Consider the following 6,342-nt stretch of genomic DNA (forward strand, 5'->3'; position numbering starts at 1 on the left):
AAGTTTTATAAAAAAATATTCTTGCTGCATAATGGATGACGAAACGTATGTTCTGGCAGATTTTTCGCAACTTCCAGGTCAAAATTTTTATGTTGCTGATGCTCGAGGAAATGTTGAAGAAAAGTTTAGGACTCAAAAGCAGACAAAATTTCCCAGAAAGTTCTTGGTATGGCAAGCAATATGTAGTTGCGGCAAAAGAAGCCAATCATTTGTTACAACGGGCTCTATAAATACCGAAATTTACATCAAGGAATGTTTACAAAAAAGGCTGCTTCCATTCATAAGACTTCATAATGTGTCCACTTATTTTTGGCCTGACTTGACATCCTGTCACTATGGTAAACAAGCCCTTGAGTGGTACAAGAACAATAATGTGGTATTTGTACCAAGAGAGGCAAATCCTCCAAACTGCCCGGAGCTAAGGCCAGTGGAGAGATATTGGGCTCTTGTTAAAAGAGAATTGAAGAGTTCAAAAAAGGTGTCCAAAAGTGTGGTAGATTTTAAACGAAGATGGACTACATGTTCGAGCAAAGTGACAGAAAGCACTATAAAAACGTTAATGGAAGGGTTTCCGAAAAAAATTTCATCACTAGTGATTAAAACTATAAAAATATTTTTTTTGTAAATTGTAATAATAATTTGAATCAAATAAAAAAAATAAAGCTGTTAGTTTAGTGGTTTCTTTTTTATAAACATATATGTATGTTAAGAATTTTTCGATCTCACTCCTTAGAACTGAACTAGAACTGAAATAGAACTGGAATAGAACTGGAATAGAACAGAAATAGAACTCAGCTGGAACTGAACTCACCTAGAACTGAACTAGAACTGAACTAAAACTAAACTAGAACTAGACCTGAACTAGAACTGATCTAGAACAGAACTGGAACAGAACCTAGAACTAAACTAGAACTGAACTAGAACTGAACTAGAACTGAACTAGAACAGAACTAGAACTGAACTAGTACAGAACTAGAACAGAACTAGAACAAAATAGAACAGAACTAGAACAGAAATAGAATAGAACTACAATATTTGTAAAGTACACTTTAATAATTAGACATATTACGCATACGTACTGTAGCCTTCAACAAAGAAAACACTGTTACCTATAAATCAATGCCCACCTAACCCACCTTCACTTAAAGATGGTACAACTCAGTGTAACAAAAGATAAAACTTTATTTAGCACTAGTTCTCCTATGAATTAAATAAATGAAAGGAACATTTTCGCTGTTTGCACAACTGAAAAAAGAACAACAAAAACAACATGTAACGTATGGATGTTTATTGCCTTATTGACTGACTTGCTCTTGCTACTACTATTTCTGTGACTGGCCCGGCTGGCTGTCAGCCTACAAGAATACATGCCAACAGCAGCAGCACATTAAAAACCTCATACAACCACCACTACCCACCTCTGCATCTAAAATACCCCCACGAATGAAAAAAAGACACAAAAACAACATCTGCAAATTTACTTTTAAATAAAAAAAAAGCAACAGCAGAAACCTCATAGTATAAATTATTTTCCATTGTGCTAGGAATTCGTAGAAGAAATGAAAAAAATTGCACAAAAAAAAGAAGTAAAAAGAACAACAAAGAACATTAAAAAAAAGTGCGAAATGAAAAGAAACTAAAATTTGCTTTGAAAAAAAATCTCACCAAGAAAATTAAATCATACTTTTCTTCTTCTATTTTATTGCATTTGTGAAATACAATAAAAACAACAACAACAATTAGACATCCCCTCACTTAATATATATTTACTCATTCTTTGTTTTTGTTGAATTAAAAGTTTTTTATACTTGTTCATGTTCACTTTTTTTCTCGCCCAAAACAGATTAAGATTGTTAATGATCATTATCATCTTAATGATGACAATGACAGTGGAAGTGCTAGAGCGAATTACTTATAGTGCAAGTAAAAACAAAAAGCATGTGTTTTTTTTTGTTATTGTAGGTTTTTTTGTTGTTTTCTGTTATTTATTCAATATGGCATAAGTTTTTATTTTATGCTGTTAGTCAAAATGGATGGATGAATGGTTTTTTTGCAAAAAAAAAAGCAAAAAAATAAAACAAAGTGTAGTGTAAAATAGAAATAACACAACTAACTACCTCTAGTTGCAAAACAGTGTTGTCAATGCTGATTTTATATAAAAGACTTATTTCTATAAGAATTTGATTAGCCTCTCATCATCATAACAAAATTTTCCGTCGAAAATTATTATTAGCACGATTTTTGTTTAAACAATTGTCTAAAAAAAGTTTATATTCCATATCGATAGTGGGTTCGATCTAACATACTTTTGTATTGAAATTCTTCAACCTTACACAACATTGTAAATGAAATTATCAAAATAGAATAGTATGTACCTATCTATTACCTATAGATTAAAAAGTCATATTAAGCAAAACTTTTTTGTAGAAAATTCTGTAACAAAAACAAGTCTCATAAAATGAAACTGAACTGAGCTAGAATTGGACAAACACTAGAACAGAAATATAGAAAAATTAGAACAGAACCATAACAGAATTAGAGCAGAACTATAAAAGAACTAGAACAGAACTAAAACAAAACTAGAATAGAACTAGAACAGAACCAGAAAAGAACAAACACTGAACTAGAATAGAACTAGAACCGAAATATAATATAACTAGAACAGAAATAAAGTGGACTATAGCAGAACTAAAACTGAACTATAACGGAACCAGAACTAGAACGAGAGCAGAACTAAAACAAAACTAGAACAAGAACTAGAAAAATACTATAACAGAACTAGAACAGAACTAGAATAGAATTAAAACAGAACTAGAACAGAACTAGAACATAACTAAAACATTACTAAAACAGAACTAAAAGAGAACTAGAACAATACTAAAACAGAACTAAAGCAGAACTAGAACAGAAAACTAGAACAGAACTAAAACAGAACTAGAACAGAACTAGAACAGAACTAGAACAGAACTAGAACAGAACTAGAACAGAACAAGAACAGAACTAGAACAGAACTAGAATAGAACTAGAACAGAACTAGAACAGAACTAGAACAGAACTAGAACAGAACTAGAACAGAACTAGAACAGAACTAGAACAGAACTAGAACAGAACTAGAACAGAACTAGAACAGAACTAGAACAGAACTAGAACAGAACTAGAACAGAACTAGAACAGAACTAGAACAGAACACTAGAACAGAACTAGAACAGAACTAGAACAGAACTAGAACAGAACTAGAACAGAACTAGAACAGAACTAGAACAGAACTAGAACAGAACTAGAACAGAACAAGAACAGAATTAGAACTAGAACAGAACAGAACAGAACTAGAACAGAACTAGAACAGAACTAGAACAGAACTAGAATAGAACTAGAACAGAACTAGAACAGAACTAGAACAGAACTAGAACAGAACTAGAACATAACTAGAACAGAACTAGAACAGAACTAGAACAGAACTAGAACAGAACTAGAACAGAACTAGAACAGAACTAGAACAGAACTAGAACAGAACTAGAACAGAACTAGAACAGAACTAGAACAGAACTAGAACAGAACTAGAACAGAACTAGAACAGAACTAGAACAGAACTAGAACAGAACTAGAACAAACAGAACTAGAACAGAACAGAACTAGAACAGAACTAGAACAGAACTAGAACAGAACTAGAACAGAACTAGAACAGAACTAGAACTAGAACAGAACTAGAACAGAACTAGAACATAACTAGAACAGAACTAGAACAGAACTAGAACAGAACTAGAACAGTACTAGAAAAAAGGTAGAACAGATCTAAAACAGAACTAGAACGGGACTAGAACAGAACTAAAACAGATCTAGAACAGATCTAGAACAGATCTAGAACAGAACTAGAATAGAACTAGAACATAACTAAAACAGAACTGTTCTAGCTAGAAAAAAGGTAGAATAGATCTAAAACAGAACTTGAACAGAACTAGAACAGAGTTATAACAGAACAAAACTAGAACAGAACAGATCTAGAATAGATCAAGTAATATTTCTATATTCGGCTGTGCCGAATCTTATATACCCTTCACCAAGTATACTTTAAAAAACTGTTTTCTTTATTTTGTATCTCAGCACACATGTCACACATAACATACACACAAACAAATATAAACTGTAGCAGAAAGAAATATTAACCGTTGTACTGTAATACCACCGTCAAACTGTATTACCCCCTCAAATAAATATTACTGTTTTATCTTCTTGTTCTTGTTATACCCACTTACCTTCGTGAGAACAAAACAGGATCCAAACATACAAAAAAATACAAAGTTGTTGTTGCTTTTTTAACAAAGCATGAAAAAAATGTGACTTTTTTGATGAATTTTTCAGAGGTTGTCACGGATTTTTGCTCATATCTCCGTTATTTATAGACCGATTTTGCAGATTTTAAACAGCGATCTTCTCGAAAGCATGTCTAACTGAATTATTGAAGATTGATGATCTCGCCGATATCTGGGGACCTCTAAAAAGTGATTTTAACAGACAGACGGACATAGCTTAATCGACTCCCCTATCTATAAGGACTCGGAATATATATACTATATATATATACTCGGAATGTATATACTTTATTATTAAATACAAACGGAATGACAAACTTATAGGTATATACCCTTCTCACGAAGGTGAAGGGTATAGAAGCACTCTAAAAACATACATAACTTTTAAGGACAACACTTCCTTAAAGAAAATTTCTTTAAAACATCCTATCCTATATAAAACTGCCTAAAAACTAAGGTTATTCTAACAGTCTGTTGCAAAAAAATTGCATTAGCAAGTTAAAATCGCTTGTTTATTTTTTCGAAACAAAAAAAAAAACGCTCGATTGTCATTCTAATTTCTGGATGATGCAAGAAAACACACTTAGAAGAAGCAAAAGAATGGCAGCAAGAAAAATAAGAAGCTTTTTTTCTTCTTGTTGTCAGACATATTAAAGCAGCTGTGTGTATTTTGTTTCTTTATTATTGTCTTGTTTTTTTTTGTTGTTCTTGTTACTGTAGCGGAAATTTCAATTTCATTTCTTGAATTTATTTTGTTGCTGTTGTTGCTAAAAAGTCTGTTTATGTGTTTTAGGTTAGCTTTTATTTTTGTTGTGTTGTCTCCCAAAACGGGGTGCGGCTAATTTTTTTGTTTGGAATTTCATTCCCCATTCCTCAAAACAAGAACAAAATACAAAAACTACTTTGTTTTTGTACTTTTTTTTATCTTATATCCTGTTTTTTATGTTTAGTTTTTTTGCTTTTTATCAGCAAAAAATTGTATTTCTTATTCTACAGAATTTATTTCTGTTTTTTGCATTATCTTTTTTTCAGTATTCTTTATAATTTTTGTTTAATTTTCTGCTTTGTTTTTAATATTCTTTCTTTTGTTGTGTATGTTTATTTATGCATGCGCTACAAAAGAAAAAATAGTTTAGTATGTCAGGCAAAAAATAAAATTGGGTAAACTTAAACATCTCTCACTGTGTTGTCTCTCTTTCTTTGTCTTTTCATAAATATAACTCTCTATAGGTCTCTTTTACTCTTTGATAATTTATAAAAGCACTTTTGCTTTCGCTTTCAACTGGTTTGGTTTGCTGCTTTTCATTTTCATTATCAAGTCTTTTTTTATTGTTTTGTTGTTTATTATTTGCTTTTTTACTTTTGCTGTGTGAGTTAAATAAACACTCGTATAAACATTGCGGCTAAACTTGTTGCGGCTTTTGTTTTGGTTTCGTTGAGTGGCTTTTAGTTGAAGTTGCTTTTTGTTGTTTGTTTCGTTTGTTTCTTTATGAAACGTCAATTAACGCATGCGCAAATGTTAAGTAACTTTAGTGGCAAATATTGCCATATTATTTTTGTAATTTTTAAAGTTTATTTTGTTAAAATAAGCTTTTTTATAATGTTTTTTGTTTTTAGTTTAATTTATACAGTGGGGTTTGATATAATGAGTACAGAAGGGTGTTGTTATAGTAATAAAAGTTAACTAAAGGATTTTGGCCATTATGTTTTCGCCAATATCAAAAGTAAAAGTAAAAAATTGTCTTAAAACGATATTGTTCAAACAACTTTTTAAAAACTGTTTAATAAATATGCCTTCCTATTGTAAATTGTTTATGGTTGAACATTTTCTATAGAAAACCTTCTAATAAAGACATGATTATACCTACCAGAAACCTTTCCAAGACACACATTTTATCAAAAATGATTTAAAGGAAATTTATAAATCTAGTTCTGTTCAAGTTCTGTTCTAGTTCTGTTCTAGTTCTGTTCTAGTTCTGTTCTAGTTCTGTTCTAGTTCTGTTCTAGTTCTGTTCTAGTTCTGTTCTAGTTC

This window comes from Lucilia cuprina, chromosome 5 (genome assembly GCF_022045245.1).
Source record: "Lucilia cuprina isolate Lc7/37 chromosome 5, ASM2204524v1, whole genome shotgun sequence".
Classification (NCBI taxonomy): domain Eukaryota; kingdom Metazoa; phylum Arthropoda; class Insecta; order Diptera; family Calliphoridae; genus Lucilia; species Lucilia cuprina.